Raw genomic sequence first — 22154 nt, 5'->3', positions numbered from 1 at the left:
TTTTTACTGCAAAGATAACATTCATCCTCAGAGCTATATTTCTCAAGATTGGTGGTGATTGGTGTGCTAACCAAATTTCCAGAAGCCCATTTATTTTTCACCAGTGGTAACAGACAGCACCTATGCTTTCACCCATACTGTGGAGGGATGTTCATATTTTCAAGAGTAAGTGAAGATAGAGAAAGGTGCTTTATATGGTACTTTAATAATCTAACTCTTCAAGTATTATTATACATTAGGAGGTGGCTAAGTGTCCCTCAGTGGAGTCAGACAGAACTCTGTCTACTGTTATCAATTTGGCTCTGCTTCTTATTGATTCTGTGACCTTGGGTAAGTTCCTTAAAATCCTTTTGCTTATCTTGCAAAGAGTAGTAACAACAATGCCAATCAGTGGAGTTGTTCTGCGAATGAAGGGATATAATGTATGTCAAGAGCTCATTCCAAGTGCCTGGCATGGGTAAAGGTTAAGAAAATGAGGTATTATTATTAAAACTGTTCTTGTCTTTATTATCAGAGTTATTACCTATATGCCCAAACGTCACTAAATGACCTCTCTCATAGTTATGTGTGATTTAACAGAAAAAGAAAAAAACTGGGAGTCAGGGCACCTGGGCTCCAGTCTCAGTGCCATTACCTATTAGGGTCTTTGGGTCAATAATTTACATCTCTAAACATAATCTTCCTAATATTTAACAGAGGGTTAGGTTAGAAGATGATGGGCAAGGAAAGATTCAGTTCTTTCCAGAAGACTAATTCTTACAGAATTAAGCAGTAGTGTTGGAAGCTTGAGCTGGTAAACTTTCCCAAAGCATCCCAGCAACCTTTCTTCTGACTCTGTAAGCCCTGGTCCTACTTTTGTCAGTGTGTAAATGATTTCAGGGAATAGTAGCCTGCAAAATGAGGATATTTTAACATTTTCCAAAAAAGAAAAAAAAAGAATGTTGGGTAAAGCTGTCTCTACATGCCGCTCTTGAGTTTTTACTACACTGTTTTTGTTTTTTAATGTTAAATCAACAAAACAGTAGAATCTATGGATAGAATGTTGACCAGCAATTTGCCTGAATATTTTAGTTTTATATGTGTGTTTTAGTATCACATAGACACCAAGAGAGGACTATTTTCCTGAAAGATGCTTTAGATCTCCAAGTTTATGTATTGAAAAAGGTAAATGACTTAAATTACACCTGGATGTAATACTGGTCACTGTTATAAAGGGCCCGCTATAGCCTAAAGCTCACATGTCCTACAAAAGGGACACATCTGTGTGTTAGAATGAGAGAGTTCGGTCTGGTGGACTGGAACCCTATAATATGTAATTGTCTGCTTGTTTATTTGTTTGTTTGTTATTTTAGATAGCCTGATAATAGAGTAAACTTCAGGACTATAATGTTACATGCACATAAGTATGACACTGTCATTGTCCCCTTCCTCTACTAAATATTTGCAGGGGGGTTTTTGGTTGTTGTTTTGTGTGTGTATGTGTGTGTCGGGTATTTTTCCCATTTTGTCAACCCTGGAGATCTGAACACCACTATCAAACTATATTACTAGCTATCATTTAATGATCTCTCACTACATGGCTTTCACTGTTCTACTACACACACCATACTACCTGGCAGTTCTAGTCCTGGTATATACTTGATAGAAATTCATGTATATGTTCAGGAAAAGACACATATGAGAATGTTTATAGCAGCACATTTTGCGACTATCCAAATGGCCATCTAGAGTAGAATGGATAAATCATACTAAGGTCACACCATACATAAAATTTATAGGAGATGTGGTTTATAAGCTATTATTACTTAATAATCTTCAAAACTCTACAAGTACTATTATTTCTGTTTTACAGCAAAGCAAGGGGAAGTTCTGAAAGCTAAACTCATTTGTCTAAAAGTAATCACTTAATGAGTATTGTGTACAATTGAAGCTCCTCAGACTTCCAAAGTCCAGATTCTCCGTTATACCCATGGCCACTTAATAGCTTAAGCACTTTGTGTTTGGCTCTTAGATGCTTTACATGTATCATTGCATTTAGTATCATCTCATTTTCATGTAATAACTCTACAAAGTTAGGAAATTGAAATTCAGAGGAACAAGAATGTGGAGAAGTTGAGATTAAAACCCAGCTCCTTTCAGTCTCAAAGCTCACATTTGTTCTGCCACGACACAATGTCTCATATGGTAGAGGCTATATATGTTTTTCTTTAAATAACTTTATGAAGCTTATGGTGGAAATATTTTACATGTAAAATCAGAGATTGTATAGTAAAAAATATCTTATTGTGTTGTAATTATTTATCCTAAAATGTAATATTAGGTCTATTAAACCTGACAGTCTGTTTTGATTTTTTTCCCCTCACTTTTTTCTTATTAAATACATATTTTTAATGTTTATTTATTTTTGACAGAGAGAGACAGAGTACAAGCAGGGGAGGGACAGAGAGAGAGGGAGACACAGAATCTGAAGTGGGCCCCAAGCTCTGAGCTGTCAGCACAGAGCCTGACTGAGTTGTCAGCACAGAGTCTGACGCACGGCTCGAACCCACAGACCATGAGATTATGACCTGAGCCAAAGTCAGATGCTTAACCGACGTAGCCACCCAGGTGCTTCTTCCATCACTTTTAATTACAAATTGTGATGGTTGGGGCGGCTGGGTGGCTCTGTGGGTTAAGCATCTGACTTTGGCTCAGGTCATGATCTCACTCACAGTTCGTGAGTTTGATCCCTACATCGGGATCTGTGCTGACAGCTCAGAACCTGGAGCCTGCTTCGGATTCTGTGTCTCCCCCTCTCCCTGCCCCTCCCCTGCTCATGCTCTGTCTCTCTGTCTCTCTCAGAAATAAATAAACATTAAAAAAAATAAAAATGGTGATGGTGAAAAAAATAACTAGAGAATATTAGTATTTTCCTTACAATGGGCCTAATATTTTCAATGTTTGTTTTCAAAAAGTAATTGTGAGACAACCTGATATTTTTTTTCTGTAAGTTGTTGGGGAAAAAATGATGAATATTTTTGAGGTTATTTTTATTTTATTTTTTTAAAAAACCCATACATTTGATTAAGAGAAAGTGCCTAATATAAAGACATAAAAATACTTTAAAACATATCTGTATAATATTTAAAAAGTAAGTCTGGGTACAAAAAACATCATATCAGCTTTTTGGAGTCCCAAGGACTCTCAGAAAACCATTGGAGGAATTGATGTATCCATTTTTGCCATGAACAGTTCCTGAGACCTTCCTGCACTTAGAGCCCGAGACCTTCCTGCACTTAGAGCTCTGCAGAGCTGAGCATATGCAGATTTTAATTTACTAATACAAAGTTAAAAAAAAAAGGGACAGATCTTAAGTACAGATATTTTAACATTTTCTTGATCAAGGGAGTCTTTGTAGTAAATGAGAATAGATTCTCCACCCAACATGTATTTATTTATCTTCTGTCTAGTAAACAAAAACCAAATGGAGAAGCTGAGGTAAATTTTGATTCAAAAAGAAATGCAACATCAATTCCATTAAATACCACCTTCTACTCTGCTGTGTACAAAGTAGGTATTCAATAAATATTTGTTGGATACTTTATTGATTTAATTTAGGATAACTTTTACTAGTTTAACAATGAATCTAAAAGTTACAAATTGTTTCATTTCCCAGTAAATTGCATTTTATGAGAACCAACTGTTAGCACTAAAGTTATTTTAAATTTTTATTTGTTTTCATTTCCCATGAACTTCTAAACAACAGCAAAATTGAATGAAAAATTCTGCTACTCGCTGACTTACAACACTAAAAACAAATCTGTTATTTCAACTAGATTCACTCCACAATTTCATTACTTTCTAAAAAAATAAATTTATTCAGCTTTTAGTGAAAATACACAATGGCAATGGATTGGTGTTACAGTTAGTATAACCTTTAATACAAGTTATTCTAATTTTGGTTCACAAAATATAAAATAATTTTGTGTCTGAGGATCTTGCTGCATCTTAATTAGAAACATCATGCTACTATATATCTAGAGGCTATATTTGCAGTATTTATCACTGCATTAATTCATAGGAGTTTTCCCCTGAATATTATGAAGAGAGGCAGTGGATATTCTCTTTCAGAAAGATGCTTCTGGAGTTTCTCAATGGCTGTTTCAGGAAAGAAGAAAGCTTTTCTTCATGCTTTAAATTTTATTAACTTGACTTCTAGAACATTCTTCATATTGAAAGTTTGAAGAATATAAAGTGTTTATTCTCCCAAGTAAAGAGCACATGTGAAAATGGCTTAATAGTGATTTAAGATTAGGGATGCCTGGGTGGCTCAGTGGGTTAAGCGTCCGACTTCGGCTCAGAGCATCATCCTGTGGTCCATGAGTTTGAGCCCCGCGTTGGGCTCTGTGCTGACAGCTTGGAGCCTGGAGCCTGCCTCAGATTCTGTGTCTCCCTTTCTCTCTGCTCCTTCCCTACTTGCACTGTCTCTCTTTCTCTCTCAAAAATAAATAAACATAGTGATTCAAGATTAAATGAAAGAAATACTATTGTTGCCAGGGTGACCCTTGCTTTCACATCTGGTGGGAGTAAAGGGGAATACTATACTAAAAGAACTAACTACCGGGGCTAGCATTTTAAAACTTTATGCATGCTAAATACAACAGCTATTTATAAGGAATGAACTTACTGCATTTATTTCACATCTAGTACTAGAATGATGTTAGGTAGGAAAATGCAAGTAAGACTCTGTTTTGATTCTTCATTGCAACATTTAAAGACAAGAACCACAGAAAGAAGGGGATTCTATTGGAAGAACTTCTTGCCTTTTCTGTCTTGACAACATGCTAAATGTAAACAGATTGGCAAGACTGAATCCATTGCCTGCTAAAGGTGGATTGTGCTTTTGCCTGTGTTTATTGACAAAACCTTTGCCAAATCTGTTAGATTTGCTACAGCTGCAACCAGCTTACAGGTTAAAGGGAGGCTTTGGGTCACATCATCAGCTCTCTAGAGTCATCCTGCTCTGCAGACATTACAACAATCCAGGCTAGACGGTATAGACTGGATGCTTTTACACACATACACAGGCACACAAGCACACACGTACACCTCCCTGAATTTACTCAGGAAGCATTTAAAGAAACTGAACAAGCCCTCAAAAAGGATGAAAAGGGACCTCATAATTTACTCTCTGGAAGTCTGTCAGAGGGCATAAATCAATGACACTCATTCCAATGTAGCATCTCTCTTGCATTGAACCCCCCAAAACCATTACTGTGTCAGATCAAAAACAAGGAAATGACTAGATCAAAAGAGCCAGGGCTGAGGACATCTATCTTAGTCATTAGTGTAGAAAAAGGTGACGCTATATAAGATCAGATAGCTATGTGCTCAGAAATCTGAAAATCAGTTTTCTCATATGCATGAAATAGAAACTTGATAAACATCTATTGTGCTTCTGGTACTCAGTATTAATCCTGCATTCAAAATTATATTCAGTTTCTTGGGGAAGAGTTTCTCCATTCCTTACTCTTAATAATTCCTGGTTCCCCTTTTGTGCAACCCTCCAACCCACCCACCAATACCTCTCCCCCGACCCACCCTCACGTTACCAAATCTCTGCCAAATTTCCCACCTTACTATTTTTTTCCTGATGAGGATAAATTTGACTTGGCAATTTAAATTAGAATTTCTTCAGAGATTACAAACCTTAGTGAGTTAGGACTTCATACTAACTGCTGTTTTGCTATTGCTTCACAAAGTCATTTTTTTCACTGCTTATTTTAGAAATTGAGAGTTTAATTCAGAATACTTTAGTGAAGGCCAGTCTGTTTTTCAAAAAGAAATCCTCTTAGAGTTGAGTATTTTATTATCCAGTCCTGTGCTACACCTGGAATACATTTTTGTAGGCAATGAAAAAATCTCAACATCCTTTCTGTACCATGTGTCCTTCTTGGACATGCCAGTCTGCCTTCTCTTCTGTAATGAAACCTTAGTTAATTCCCTCAGAGTGGTAGGTCAATGTTCAGGCTTTGGTGGGGATTCTTTGTTTTGTTTTGGAGGGCAGTGGCCTCTATATTTAGCAAGTCCCTGTTGCTACTTCTGTCTTGCGCATAGTAGATAGAGAAACCTGACAAAATTTTGATTTGTCACTAGGGTTTGAATTAGGCATTTTAGTATGGAAAAAATTAGACTGAACAGATCTCAAACTTAATGACGAACACCCCCCCCCCGTAAGCTAATTAGACATTTTTGACAGTAGAATCAAGTTTCTTGCAATTATCAACCTCAAAAGAAAATGTGTCTTAGGGCCTGAAAGAGTTAAACATCCAAAGATGCCTAATTTACTCCCTAGCAGTAGTTTAGGCCCTGGAAGAATTTTGACTCATAGTTTTAAACTTTCTATCTGAGGGAGCAATTCACATAGAGGCAGACCGAACAGAGCCCTCATTATAGTAGAAACATGCATTGTGAGCCCCCTTTATGTCTTGCAGAGACCATGCAAAAGAGAGAGCAGCTCTAAATTATACTTCTCACAATGCTTCCCAAAGAGAACGTGGCGAATGAATTCAATTCTTTTAAAGCAAATTACATACCTAAAGGAAAATAAATCTGGACAACCCACCTAGTTTTATGTGTTCCCTTCCCATAATTTCACTGCATTCCCATTATTTGAATTGGGTTAGATCAAATTTAAGATAAAACACCTTAACACAAATTTGTGGAATGAGCTTTTAAAAGAGAGAGAGAGAGAGAGGGAGAGAGACTTTAGGACAGAGAGACAGCTTTCCTAAAATTGAATACCACTTGTATTCATAATCTTTCACTGTCAATAGCAATGGTGGTATATGTTATTAAAATAAAGCTAAGAAAATATACGTGCAGGAGAGAGACCCCCACAGAATCTGCTAAGATATTATCAGATGTCCACATGTAAAAACACAGAATAGACTAAGAATAAACCTCTCTTTTGTTACATATTTCCAGATTGCTGATTATAATTGAGATTCTGGGGAAATGTGTATTTTTCAGATAATGGGTTTGGCATAGTATCTGCACACACACATACATTGACATATACAGAAACACATACTAACTGGACAACTAGTCAAGAGAGACTCAGGTGGGTTTTATCAGGGAGAGGATAGGAACTATTGCCCTTTGGAACACATTGTTTCTAAATTTTTTTAAAATGTTTTTATTTATTTTTGAGACAGAGAGAGACAGAGCATGAGCAGGGGAGGGGCATAGAGAGAGGGAGACACAGAATCCAAAGCAGGCTCCAGGCTCCAAGCCGTCAGCACAGAGTCCAACGCGGGGCTCGAACTCACAGACTGTGAGATCATGACCTGAGCCCAAGTCGGACGCTTAACCGAATGAGCCACCCAGGCGCCCTTGAACACATTGTTTCAAGGGAAAAATTACTGTGTGGACTAGAATAGCTCAAATATCTTACCAAAGGTTATGAATTCTGGTAGGGAATTTTCTGAAACAAAAGTGTTTCGGTCATCCTGTTTTTAGAGTCAGCATTTTTACATCACTGGAGTTTTTTGTTTTTAGTTTTTTGTTTGTCTCTCTACTATATCAACATGCATAAAACCCTCTTAAGAAGCAGTAAAATAGTGTTTATTTATTTACTGAAGCAAGAAATGGTTATTGAGAATTTACTAAGCGCCAGGTACTATCCTGGATATGTAGTAAAAACGCACAGAAATACAACACAACCTCTACCCTTGGAATCTACCCTTACAGCAGGGTTACAAGACACAATGAACTGAGCAGTAAAGTGAGAGAGCAGGAAGGGCTAATGTGCAGAGGATCACAGGAGATCAGGGTAAGAACAAGTGATTCTGCCCCCATAAGACAGACAGAAGGGAAAGCTTCTGCTAGGGTGGGAGTGGTGGTATTTGAACCAACTTTGAAGGATTAAACTTGGTATCTGGGGAATGTTGGTGTTTGAATAACAGCCAAAAAAACAGAGTTTGAGGGGGTTTCATTTAGTACGAAACCAGGATTCAACAATGGCTGTCCTGAATGCAAACACAGAGACTAGGGAGAGGGAGTTTAGAGGGGTGGGGGCAGTCAGATTAGAAATTTCTGTTGGACATGCCTGGCTGGTCCGCTGCCTGTCATTATACATAGCACCTGTGTAGCACTTCCCACCTCTGCAGACCCTCATAAAGGTAAATGGAGGTGTCTGACAAGTCCTCAGGACCACTGGGAGAGAAAAGTAATCTGGCAGAGGAAACAGCCTATGCAAAGGCTAAAATGCAGTATAATTGGGAAATGGCAAGTAGTAGGTGTGACTTGAATTTGGAGTATGGGCTCGAGGTACAGTACCATGGCTCTACCTACTGGAAGACCTGCCTGTGACAGGAATTGTCTTCTGTGCGTGGCAGGGGCTGCAAGGGGCCAGTGGGAGGCCCAAGGCCCTAACAGAGTCTGCACTTTTCACAAAGAGCCGCCCTGTTATTGATGAAACTGCTTCAGTGAGAACTTTGTTGGCTTTTAAGTTTCCCAAGCGAATACTTCATAAGGTGTCAAAGACATGTGCCAAAAACAGGCACCTAAAAATTGAACAGAAGCATAGTTGGCATGTCATATTGATTTAAAACTATGCAATGTGTAAAAAATCCACATGGCAACTTAGAAAATAGGTGATATCAGGTGGCTAGTCAATAGTAAGGTGAACTTATGGGAGGGTCCCTTGGTAGTCGAAATAATATAAGCACAGTGTTGTTAGTTGAATTGCACATGGAATTTCATAGGATGTTTGAGTCAAATGTCTATATAATTTCACACTCATAAATCTTTTGAAGGACAAGGTGAAAAAGAACACGATTATATGCTGATAGGTTTCAGAGTGGCATAAAATGGTGTGAGGATTCATTTTTCATAAGAGAAATGAGGATTACTGATCCCTTACGCATAACAGGAATCTAGTCCTTTCCCTGCGTTTGATGGATCATGTGACCTTGAGAAAGTTATTTAACCACTTTGAGTCTTTGTCCTTATTTTTATTATTTTAATTATTAAGAAAATTTAATGTTTATTTTTGAGAGAGGCAGAGCATGAGTGGGGGAGGGGCAGAAAGAGAAGGAGACACAGAATCTGTAGCAGGCTCCAGGCTCTGAGCTGTCAGCACAGAGCCAACTGCAGGGCTCGAACCCATGAACCAAGAGATCATGACCTGAGCTGAAGTCAGACTCTCAACCAACTGAGCCACCCAGGTGCCCCAATGTCCTTATTTTTAAATCATTTCCAGCTGGTGGAAATGATACTTTCTGCCTGTCAGCTTAATTGATTACTATGAAAATTAAAAGATGCCACACAAATAAAAGTATATAGTAAAGCATAAGATACATATTAAAGATAAGGTATTATCAAGGTAATTAATAGGATAACCTTAAAATTTTCAAGATGGAGTTTACTTGAAAAGTGAATTATGTATCATATGAACCTGGAATTTGAGTAGAACAAGAATGCAGGGGGAAGGTGGGAGTAGGTATAGTAAAAATCAGAAAGAGACTCATTTTTGAACCAGTAATCCAAGGACTGAATGCTACTTCAACTAAATGTCCTCCTGTAAAAAAGTGAATCATTTAATTCATGAGTAGGTAAGTCTTATAAAGGGAAAGCAGATCTAGTCTCACGCAGTTACTATAACAGCAGGCCTGTTGTGAAAACAAAGACCGATAGGTGTGACTTTTGTGTAGGTATCTTGTTAGTTAGCTGACAGCACAAATGTGGAAGTGACAGGCCAGGGCGGGTTTAATAAATGACACCTTAGAGCAAACACATACCCAGAACTTTTCACTGCCAAATAGTGCATGACTGGACAAATGTAAATATCTGGACCCAGAGGAGCCCTCCCTGGTTGTCTAAAGATGCTCAGTGCAAACATCATAAGGAGCCCAGGGACCATTAAGCTTCCACTTTCTTTCCGATTTATGAGTGTGTAGCCTTACAGCTTAGATTTTAGCAGAGCATCAGCAGTATCTTGTAAATGGGGAATGTCATTTAAAAAATTTACATACAGTGATATTCACTTTTTCTGGTGTATAGTTCTATGAGTTTTAACAAATACAGAGATCTTATGGCCAGCACTACAAATAGAAAACAGACTAATTCTAATACCCCTTGTAGTCAGACTTTTCTCCTATCCCTCACCCTTGGCAATCACTGATCTGGCCTTTGTTCCTATCTATAGTGTTGCCATTTCCAGAATTTCCTATAAATTGAACTAATCTGTATGATTTTTTTTTTTTTGCTGGGTTTGGTTTTGAGCTATGACAAGTTATTATTATAAAAGTGCATGTTGACCAGACCATCAGAAAAAAGCTAAGCTCAGATGGAATTTCAACTGGAAATAGAATTAGTTTTTTTTATAATTTTTTTTTTTAGTTTATTTATTTTTGAGACAGAGACAGAGCATGAACGGGGGAGGGACAGAGAGAGAGGGAGACACAGAATTGGAAGCAGGCTCCAGGCTCTGAGCCATCAACCCAGAGCCCGACGTGGGGCTCGAACTCACGGACCGCGAGATCATGACCTGAGCTGAAGTCGGATGCTTAACCGATTGAGGCACCCAGGTGCATTAAAACTAAATAGAATTAGTTATTAAAAATAATAGTTATTAAAACTAAATAGAATTAGTTTTTTTTTTATTTAAAAAAATTTTTTTTAAACGTTTATTTATTTTTGAGACAGAGAGGCAGAGCATGAACAGGGGAGGGGCAGAGAGAGAGGGAGACACAGAATCTGAAACAGGCTCCAGGCTCCGAGCTGTCATCACAGAGCCCGACGCGGGGCTTGAACTCATGGACCGTGAGATCATGACCTGAGCCAAATTCGGACGCTTAACCAACCGAGCCACCCAGGCGCCCCTAAATAGAATTAGTTTTAATGAACCGTGTGTTTTTTCTCCATTCTTTGCTCAATTCCTGCTTAACAGGATTATGTTCTCAAAAATGCTTTTTGCATTAGGCCTTTCTTCTCAAGGACATTGGTAATTTTCTATCATCTATGGAGTCAGACTTTATTCCACAATCATTTACTGACCACTTACTGATTTCTCTTTATTTTTAAAAAGGTTTTATTTCAATTTCAGTTAATTAACATAAGGTATAATATTAGTTTCAGGTGTACAATATAGTGATTTAACACTTATTTTTAATTGGGATATGGTGCCCAATGCTAGGGATCTGGAGGTAAAAGGCCTTGTTTCTGCTATGGAGAAGCAAGAAGTTCTCCATCAGTTGTTTCCTGATGACTACTGATGTCTACTATGGAATTCTCAATTCTCTTAGACAACACCTGACTTATTTTCACCTTTATTTATTCAATATTCGAACATGTACTATGTACCAGGCACCATTCTTGACACTTGGGATTAAAACAGTGAACAAAAGTTTCTGTTCCGATAGAATTTATAGTCCAGCTGGTGGAGACAAATAATAAACCATAAATATAATAAATAAGTAAATGGCATGTTAGAAAGTAAAGAGTGCTAAGGAAAAAAGAAAAGGTAAGGTGAAATAAAGGAGTGCTAGAGGGGGTAGAGTTGCTATTTAAATTATCTATTTTTAGAAAAGGTGACATTTATTAGAGATGACAAGATTGGTCATGTTATCTGAGGAAAGAGCATTTTAGGCAGAGGACACAGACAATGCAAAGGTCCTGAAGTGGGAGCATTTCAGAGAGTTTCAAGAAGAGCAAGAAGAACATATTGGCTGGAACAGAGACAGCACGATAATAGGAGATGAGATCTGAAAAGTAATTGGATGATGGGGACTGAGAGCATGTGGGGCTATGTAGATCATTATAAACAATCTAGCTTTCACTCTGAGGAAGATGGGAATGATTGCAGGGTTTTGAGAAGTAGCATTGCCTGACCTGACTTACATGTTAGAAGGAACTCTTTCACTAGTGTTTTGATAATAGATAGTAGGGGCCAATGGGGATACAAAGAATCTATTGTAGTAATCCAAGAGAGATAATATGATAAAAACCACGTTATTAACAGGGGAGGTTAGAAAAGTTGGATTATGGATATATTTTTAAGGTAGATCCAACATGATTCTCTAGGAATTTAAATCTGGGTTGTGATTAAGAGGGGAAAAAGCATATTCAAAATGATTCCGTTTTTTTTTTTTTTTTGCCTGAGGAATGGATAGTTTCAAATTCTCGTAAAATGAAGTATGGGAGGGCATGAATATAAGATTTGGGGAGAGATCAGCATATGTAGAATGTAAGACAGATATTAGATATCCATGAAGATTTGGGTTATATCTAAAGTTTGGAAGATAAGTATGAGCTATAGATATAAATATGAGAGATGGTATATAAAGTCATGACGAGAATACATAGAAACGGTACCAGATCATCTTCCTATCTTGGCTCTTATAGCTAAACTGAACTAGAAACCTGAAACGAGATGGAAAAGTCTCACTCTCTCAGATATTAAACATTTCCTACAGTTTGGCCTAGTTTTTTCTCAGTAGTGGCCCTTCCTCCTTCCTTTCTTCCTTCCTTCCACTATGCTTTCTTATCCATCGGTACCAACTTCCTCCAATCAAAGGAGAGGAAGAAGAATAGAAAATGAGAGAGGAAGGAGGAAAGGGGAAAGGATTTTTGTATACTTTTGATTTGATCAAATAATCCCATTTCTCCTATTTTTACAATAAAATACTTGCCATTCACTAAATATACATGAGGCTTAGTTTATGATGAAGATAATTTTTAATTGTTCACATTTAAAGAGCCAGGAAGACAAAGTAGAAGTTTTGTTCAGTCTTTAAATGTGTTTTCCCCTTCCAAATTTTATTGAAGAAGATGGTGAAGAATTTTCTATTCTTTGCTGTGAAAGGGAAGGCTGCCAGTGAATTTTATTGAAGAACCTTTGCACGGCATGTGGAGACAATTGCTTGTTTTCATTTCACATACCAATTCTCAAGTGATTGGACTGTTAAAGTTGCCCAAGAGGGCCAAAAGTCAAGAATAAGACAGTTTTGGGGCGCCTGGGTGGCGCAGTCGGTTAAGCGTCCGACTTCAGCCAGGTCACGATCTCGCGGTCCGTGAGTTCGAGCCCCGCGTCAGGCTCTGGGCTGATGGCTCGGAGCCTGGAGCCTGTTTCCGATTCTGTGTCTCCCTCTCTCTCTGCCCCTCCCCCGTTCATGCTCTGTCTCTCTCTGTCCCAAAAATAAATTTAAAAAGTTGAAAAAAAAAATTAAAAAAAAAAAAAAAAAGAATAAGACAGTTTTTTTATAAGTGACATATGATTAGTTACATTTAACCAATGTAACTAACCAATGCTTTTTCTCCCCCCTAAAACCAAAACTAGCCTCATAGATGGCTGGAAATTATATGGAAAATGTTCTTGTGTCCACCATTCTGAAGTAACTATTCCATCTCCACTTGATCTTGGCTGCCCAAAGGAAAACTAGGCAGGCTCAGGCAAAGCCCCTTCTCCTAGACTAAAGGCCAGGATTTGCACATCTGACCACGAGTTTGTTATTCCTAACACTGAGGGTATACTTCAGTCAGGGGAACCTTGACCCTTCTGCCTTCACCCTGTTCATTGCCTCTTTTAAGACTGCACTCTCTACACCACTGGGTCCTGAGGGCTGATCCCTATAATAGGACTGACTTTCCCTGGTACTGCTTCTGCTTCCCTCCCTCACACTTGGTGATGCCCATCACCTTCTCCTGTACCAGGGTGACTGGGCTCTTCAGGGGGAAATTGCACAAACAAGAGCAGGGTCCAACAAGCCTCTGTAACACCTATTACTTACCTGTTTTGCTCTCCCCTATCTCAGTTTCCTACTTCCAAATATTCCCAATTACAGCTCTTTTGAAAATTAGCTCATGCTTACTCTTTTACTCTAAGTGTGTATAGTTGGTGATGACCAAGGTCTGTCTGAGTGAAGGCTGACAAGGAAAATAAGTGGCCACAATATAATTAAATTAATTAAAAGGTGAATGAGAAGTAGAATAAAAAGATAAAAAAAGAAAATTGGCCTAATAGGTAAGTAAATCACTTTAATAAATTGTAATTTTTTTTAACGTTTATTTATTTTTGAGACAGAGAGAGAGCATGAACGGGGGAGGGGCAGAGAGAGAGGGAGACACAGAATCGGAAACAGGCTCCAGGCTCTGAGCCATCTGCCCAGAGCCTGACGCGGGGCTCGAACTCACGGACCGCGAGATCGTGACCTGAGCCGAAGTCGGATGCTCAACCGACTGAGCCACCCAGGCACCCCTAATAAATTGTAATTTTTACATGGTATATAAGAAAGTAAGAAATAATCAAGGACCTTGTATTTAGATAGTAAGCAGAATTTCTTCTTTAATGAAGAGCAGAGTGAAATATGGATAGAAATGATAAATGATCACAGCAGCTGCTAAGTTGGTTTGAAAGCTAGTAATGTGATAGTAATAAACCCAAAGGGTGATGGGCCCTCAAAAGTTGTCCACTAATGAAATATTGAATAAATACTATAGAGACTGCTCCTCCCTACCAGGCAGTTGCACATCTGTGTGAGTAGCCATCTGGCAGGCTTTGGTAGATAAAATTATCATGCTTAATTATCTGAATTTCTGTAAGACCCCTAACAAAACACCCACTAGCCCAATCATCCCCCAAACAACTATTTTTATCTAAAAACAGGATTATTAATTGGAATCTCTTCTCCATAGATCCTAATGTTTGGCCAGGTAATACCAACTTATGTCAAAGGTGATGTTTGGGATTGCAAATTGACATTGTCTTATTGAAGGTCATATTTCTCCCTATTCTGCCTGAAAAATAAAACTATACTTTTTGATATAGATAATGAGTTCTATTTTTACTAGAGGCTTAGGGAAGAATAAAGAAGTCTATAAACAGACTATACCTAAAGCCAAATAGGAAAATATATAGAAATTCTTCAACTTTTGTATAATGAAAACTATTAATTTCTTTGGACAAGGTAACTCTAAAATAGCCAAATTTACTCTCCATTTTTTTTCACAGTGCTGCATACCTATTTTGCATGGGGTTTTTTTTTTGTTCCAATAATAGTTTAACACAAAATTTGGGAATTTTCCAAGGGAAGAGCACTTTGTACTATTTTCTGTTGACAGCATATCTTGCTATCATCACTCTACTTTCCATTGATCTCACAATAAGAACTGCATATTAGCCAAGCTGGGAAACAGGGATTTAGAGTTTGATGCAACCTTCTAAAAGGCCAATAAAACATAATCTAAGAGAATGTTACTTTCGGAAGTTGAGCACATAGTAGATACCAACTAAAAATACTTTCTCATTTGTTAGGAAGGACTCTGTGGCCTTAAAGAAATGGATTTTTCAGAACTAGCAGGATAGGAATTAGAACAGCTTATAGGTGATCAATGGCAATAAAATCAAGACTCAAGGAGAAAGGACTCTTTGTTTCTGTTCCTTGCATTGCAAAGGAAAAGTTTGTGTCTTTAGGACTTAGGTCTAGCACATAGTAGGTGCTCTATAAACATCCCTTTAGTGAATCTATAGCAGTGAATGTTCATAACATTCTCCCGGTGGCTTTTTCAGAGGCAGTATTTCCTCAATTCTACTGCCAGAGATTTAAAAGTACTTTGCAGTTTGGCATAGAAAGAAATTGAATGTCACCTCTGCAATTTGGGCAGCAGAAATGAAAGATACGGCTAGTACAAAGACTCGGGCAGAGCGATGTGGAAGTGACTCATGAGTTCAAAGATCATTATAAATCCTCCACTTGACTAATTAATCCCTGCATCATACAGGGATTTATGTGTCCCTTTCCCTGTAGGGTGAAATAGAATTGAGATAGTGCTTATCAAATTTTAGAGTCATGAGATATTTTTATAGCTGATGCATATGTGTGCACAGGATTAGGGGAGGGAGCCCGTGCATTTCCTTGGATATTTTCGGTTTGTTGATAATGTTTTGAAACCATCTAAGTGCAAAACAAAGCACCTAGTAGGCTTGGCGTTAAGGCATCCTCTACACTGGCTCTTGATCTGGTATTTAGTCTCAGAGAAAGAATTGAGCCTGACAGTGATGCCATGGAGCAACGCCTGTATCATGCTGAATTCATTACCATCTCCATATCCTGAAGAGCAAAGGATTGGGGCGGGTGCCCAAGAGATGGCAGACTTGACAGGACTGTCTTCTGATATGAAGTATAATCATATTGGTCTGTCTCTTTTGATATTGCTCTGTAGACAGATATTCTACTTTTAGAATATTCTGTAACAGAAACTGGGTATCGCAGGTTATTACATGATGTTGCTCTGTTATGGGGTAGTATGTTGAGATGTACTAAATTTCTTGAAAGTAAGAGTTGAGTGCTGGTGTGTATGATGTATTTCACCACTAAGTGCCTAGAATAACACCCACTCTATTTCTCCTTATTCCTTTGTCTTGATCACTTTCTCATATATTTATTGTTTATTGTTCCTCACCCTAGAGCACAAGGTTCACGAGGGCAGGGAGCTTGTCTGCCTGTTCACCATTGTTCCCTGATGTCTAGAACAGTGTCTGGCATATTATGAACATTTAAAACATTTGTTGAATTAATAAGTAATATACTCTGTGAGAGTCCTAAGGTTGAGCATGGGTCTCTTAGCTTTAATGTCTTTTCTGTGCTCTGCTTCAAATGGTTTACATGGTTTATCTGGTTGTTCATCCAGTAAAGTCATCCATTGAAATTCAGTGGTGAAGTCTGGTTGAATCAGTAGCCCTCTCTTCTTTCCTATATGTATTCTAGCCAAACGACTCCATAAATAGCTCATTTTCCTTGTCTCTAGTGACTTCAGTTTGTCCAAAAGCTCCTGTGCTTAGTCAAACAGAGTGAATTATCACTGTGTCCCAAGACTACACTTGGCCAAGGACCCCTCTCTCTTGTTTTTAATTTATCCTCTCACATTGGTCCTCTTGGCAGTCTTTTCTGTACTCAGGGTTTTTCATAACTACTTAAACATTAATGTAACTTGGAGTAACATGGTGAATAAGAACTTGGAATTCAGGCAAACCTGGGTTCAAATGCTAGTGTTAGCACTTGCCAGTTTGTGTCGTTGGGCAAGTAACTTAATCTCCCTATCACTCAGTTCTCTACCTGTAAAAATAACTTAATGATAATATCTACCTCAATAGTGCCATAAAGGAAGCATTCAATAATGATTACCTATTGATATTGCTAATAATTCTAGACATACCTCCAGACTTAACCATTTGCTGACATTCCAGACTTATCTCTCATAGGCCCCACTGGATTTAAAGTTAAGAATCATCTGATAAAAGCTGAGCTACATTGTCTTCCCCCACACCCTATATCTCTCATCATGCCCCCTAATCTAGGGGTTACTCACCTGTAGATTGCATGGGGAAACATTTAAAAAGACATTTTTTGAAAAGGAAAAAGTAGTTTACATCATAGGAACGCTAATTTTTATTTAGTAAGTAGTAACATTTTTATTTTTTTATTTTTATTATTATTTTTTAAATGTTTATTTATTTTTGAGACAGAGAGAGACAGAGCATGAACGGGGGAGGGTCACAGAGAGAGAGGGAGACACAGAATCGGAAACAGGCTCCAGGCTCCGAGCTGTCAGCACAGAGCCTGATGCGGGGCTTGAACTCATGAACCACGAGATCATGACCTGAGCCGAAGTCGGACGCTTAACCGACCAAGCCACCCAGGCGCCCCAGTAGTAACATTTTTAAAATACCAATTTCCACTGTTAGCATGATTTCACTTAAAAATATTTTAACTTCCCCCAAAACTAGAAAGGATACAATCTTGGAAAACAGAATAAACAGTCCTTCTCAGAAAAGAATATCTAGCAACTATATCTGTACTGTGTCATCTAGGAATCAATATCTTTATGTATTACACTGCTTTTGTTTTATTTTTCTCATTTCACTGGAGACCTGCAAAAATTTAGGAGAGACAAGCACTGGTCCACAGTCTGGCATTTGAAAACCTGTCTCTCCCATGCCTACGTGATCTCAATTTTATCTCTTTAAAAATCTTCCAGGGTAGTTTCTGTAGCCTCCTTTGAACACTCTATAATGGTCATTTCTACTGTCTGTCAGAAATTTTAATCTCATGTGAAACCTTATGATCCATAAGCAGTAACTTGTAACTTCTTTTAGTTTACTTTAGTATCTTCTCACTGTTGGTCAAATAATACATACATACCTATGTCCTAGATACTTCATTTGTATAATCTACAGAGAGTTGGGATATATAGGCTATCTTAGATATTCCAAATAAAATTTGTTCACAAACCATATTTTTTTTTCTTTCATGCAGAATTTCTTTGCTCCCACCAGCTGGCTTCACCCATAATGCCCTTACCCCAGAACACCCTGAAGAGATAAGGCATAGTGAGATAGAAAGTTAAATAATGTAAGAGGTGGTAACTGTTCAAACAACAATATGAAGAAAGATACAAGACAACATATGTTTAATTGCCAAGTTAATGGCATTGAAAAATTATGCTTGAGTAGCCGTGAATTAGTGAATGCTCATTGGTGCTTTGAATGTCTGTGTTAACTTGTTCATAAAACAGCATGTTACTACCTTCACTACTTTGAAAAAAAATTTTTTTAATGTTTTTATTTATTTTTGAGACAGAGACAGAGCATGAGCAGGGGAGAGGCAGAGAGAGAGAGGGAGACACAGAATCTGAAGCAGCCTCCAGGCTCTGAGCTGTCAGCACAGAGTCCGACATGGGGCTTGAACTCATAGACTGTGAGACCATGACCTGAGCTGGTCAGATGCCTAACCGACTGAGCCACCCAGGCACCCCTTTCACTACATTTTTTAGATATCTCTCTTTATTTTCATCCCAACTTTCTGATTCTTGTTTAATTCCTGATCTTATTAAGAGTTTACTAACCACCGCCTCCAGTATCTTTCCTTTTTCACTATCTTGAATCCTTCTAACTCCTTGGATCAAGATTCCGCTTCTTATGTATGCTGGATACAATGATTTTCATCGAGCACCACCTTATGTTTGTTATATCCTCTCTAATTTTTCACAAACTCTCAATTATTGACTTACCTAATGGTCCTTTCCCAGCTGGTTTGGGACGACCATAAGGACATTGCCTCTCTCTTATTCCTTGACTAAACATTTCTCACCCAGCAGTCAAAAGTCACCTCCTAGCTCCTCCTCCTACCACATTTATTCTCTCATTCTGATGTCTAACTGTGGTGATTTTTGGTTACCAGCCCTAAATATCTTGTTTGTTAATTATTTGTTTATTTGTTTTAAGCATTAAACTTTAATTCTTAGCACCAGCTTAAGAGTCAAAAGACCAAAGCTTAAGTTTGAAAGAGCCCTATACTGGTTAACTTTGAACAAGTCACTCACTGATCCAGTGCTAACCACAGAGTAAAACGGTGATTCTAAAACTTGGTACTTTAAAACATTTCATTACCTGATGAAGTAAAAATTTGACAACCCTATCAAGTAGGCTTTGTCCCTAACAGTAACAGCGAAACACATCTTTTGAAATGTTGTTGACCCATGGAAGCCACACCTCTGACACCTCCTACATTTGTGAGCATGCTAGTAGATTTGGGCAGGGAGACAGTATAGCTTAGGTTTTATCCAATGATGCTTAACATTAATTCCAGAGGGGTCTGTCAGAGATGGGTCTGGAGAGCCAGCATGTAGTTAAGCCTAGAGAGACATGTCTAGACACAAACTACTAATTATAATAATGGGTAAGTTATTAGTATAACCAAACTGACACATCTGTAAATCAGATGATGTATGTGACTGTACTTTGTAATCTCTGAGCTTTATATAAGTAATTCCATAATACTACCATTCTGTAGCTGATCAAATCTTACTTTTTCATTTGAGTGTCTGGTGCTTTTAGACAAGCAATGGAAGATATACTACAGAATCTGGGTCCAGGTCATAGCCTAATGCCGGCCCCCTAGAGGGCTTCTCCTCTCTGGGATTTTATATTGGTCTCTGAAAAAGCAGAGGCCCTTTTTCCTGGTTTGATAAAATTGAAATGATATCCACTATGAACAGCGATACACCAACAAATTGGATAATGTAGAAGCAATGGATGAATTCCTAGAAACATACCAGTTACCAAGACTAAGTGATAAAGAAATAGAAAATCTGAACAGACAAGTTACTAATAAGAAGATTAAATATGTAACCAAAACCTCCCAACAAACATAAGTCCAGGACTGATTGCTTCACTGGTGAATTCTACTAAATATTTAAGGAAGAATTAATGCCAATCCTTCTCGAGTTCTTCCAAAAAACAAGAGAAAGGAATTCTTCCAAACTAATTTTATGAGGTCAACATTATCCTGATGCCAAAATTGGACAAGAACACTATGAGAAAAGAAAATTATAGGCCGATATCACTGATGAACATAAATGCAACAATCATCAACACAATATTAGCAAACCAAATTCAACAATACATTAAGAGGATCACATACCATGATCAAGGGGAATTTACTTCAGACATGTAAAGATGGTTTAACATATAAAAAACAATCAATGTGATATATAACATTAACAAAATGAATGATAAAAATTATATGATTATCTTAATAATAGATTCATAAAAAACATTTGACAAAATTAAACATCTATTTATGATAAAAACTCAACAAAGTGTATATAGAGGATATGTACCCCCACATAATAAGAGTCGTATGTGACAAGTCCACAGCTAGCATCACAGTGGTGAAAAGATCAGAAATAAGACAAGGATACCCATTCTTACCACTTTTATTCAACATAATATTAGAAGTCTTATTAAGAACAATTAAGCAAGAAAGAAAGAATATAAATCATCCAAATTGGAAAAGAAGAGTAAAACTGTCTCTGTTTGTACATGACATGATATATATAAAAACACCTGAAAACTCCACCAAAAAATAGAACTAATAAATGAATTTGGTAAATTTTTTGAAAACACAAAATTAATGTACAGAAATCTATTGTGTTTCTATAAATAATAATTAAATATCAGAAAGAGAAATTAAGAGGGGCACCAGTGGCTCAGTCAGTTAAGCATCCAACTCTTGATTTCAGCTCAGGTCATGATTTCACTGTTGTGAGATCAAGCTCTGCGTAGGGTTCTGTGCTGAGAGTGGAGCCTCCTTAAGATTCTCTCCTTCCCTCTCTTTCTGCCCTGCCCCTGCTTGCTCACTCTCTCTCTCCCTTTCTCAAAAAATAAAAATAAATTTTTAAATTTTTAAAAAAGAAAGAGAAATAATCCAATTTACAATTGCATCAAAAGAATAAAATGCCTAGGAATAAATTTAACCAAAGAAATGAAAGAACTGTACATTGAAAACTATACAATATTGATGGAAGAAATTGAATAAGACATAAATAAATGGAAATATACTCCATGCTCATGGTTTGGAAGAATTTATATTGTTAAAAAATGTTCATGTTACTCAAAGCAATTTACCAATTCAGTACAATCTCTTTCAAAATTCCAATGGCATTTTTTACAGGAATAGAAGAAACAATCCTAAAATTTGTGGAGGCATCACACTAATTTCAAACTGTGTTACAAAGCCAAAATAAAACAGTATGGTATTGGTGCAAAAATGGACACATAGATCAATGGAACAGAATAGAGAGCCCAGAAATTAATCCATGCAAAAATGGTCGATTGATGTACAACAAAGGAACCAAGAATAGACAATGAGGGAAGGACAGTCTCTTCAATAAATTGTGCTAGTAAAACTGGACCCCTATCTTACACCATGAATAAAAATCAATTCAAAATGGATTCAAAATTTAAACATAAGGCCTGAAACCATAAACCCCTAGAAGAAAACATAGGGGGTAAGCTCCTTGACATTCCTCTTGGCAATGATTTTTTAGATTTGACACCAAAAGCGAGTACAGCAAAAGCAAAAACAAACAAATAGGACCATCAAACCAAAAACCTACTGTACAGCATTGGAAGCCATCAAGAAAATGAAAATGCAACCTACTAAATGGAGGAAAATATTTGCAAATCATATGTCTGATAAGGGATTAGTAGCTAAAATATGTAAAGAACTTCTACAACTCAATAGCAAACAACGACAACAAAAACAAAAATGACTCCCAAACAGTCCAGTTAAAAAAATGGCAGAAGATCTGAATAGAAAATTTTCCAAAGA

This window comes from Panthera tigris, chromosome C2 (assembly GCF_018350195.1).
Source record: "Panthera tigris isolate Pti1 chromosome C2, P.tigris_Pti1_mat1.1, whole genome shotgun sequence".
NCBI classification, from domain to species: domain Eukaryota; kingdom Metazoa; phylum Chordata; class Mammalia; order Carnivora; family Felidae; genus Panthera; species Panthera tigris.
The sequence above is the reverse complement of the archived record's forward strand: the minus strand, read 5'-3'. Positions refer to the sequence as shown.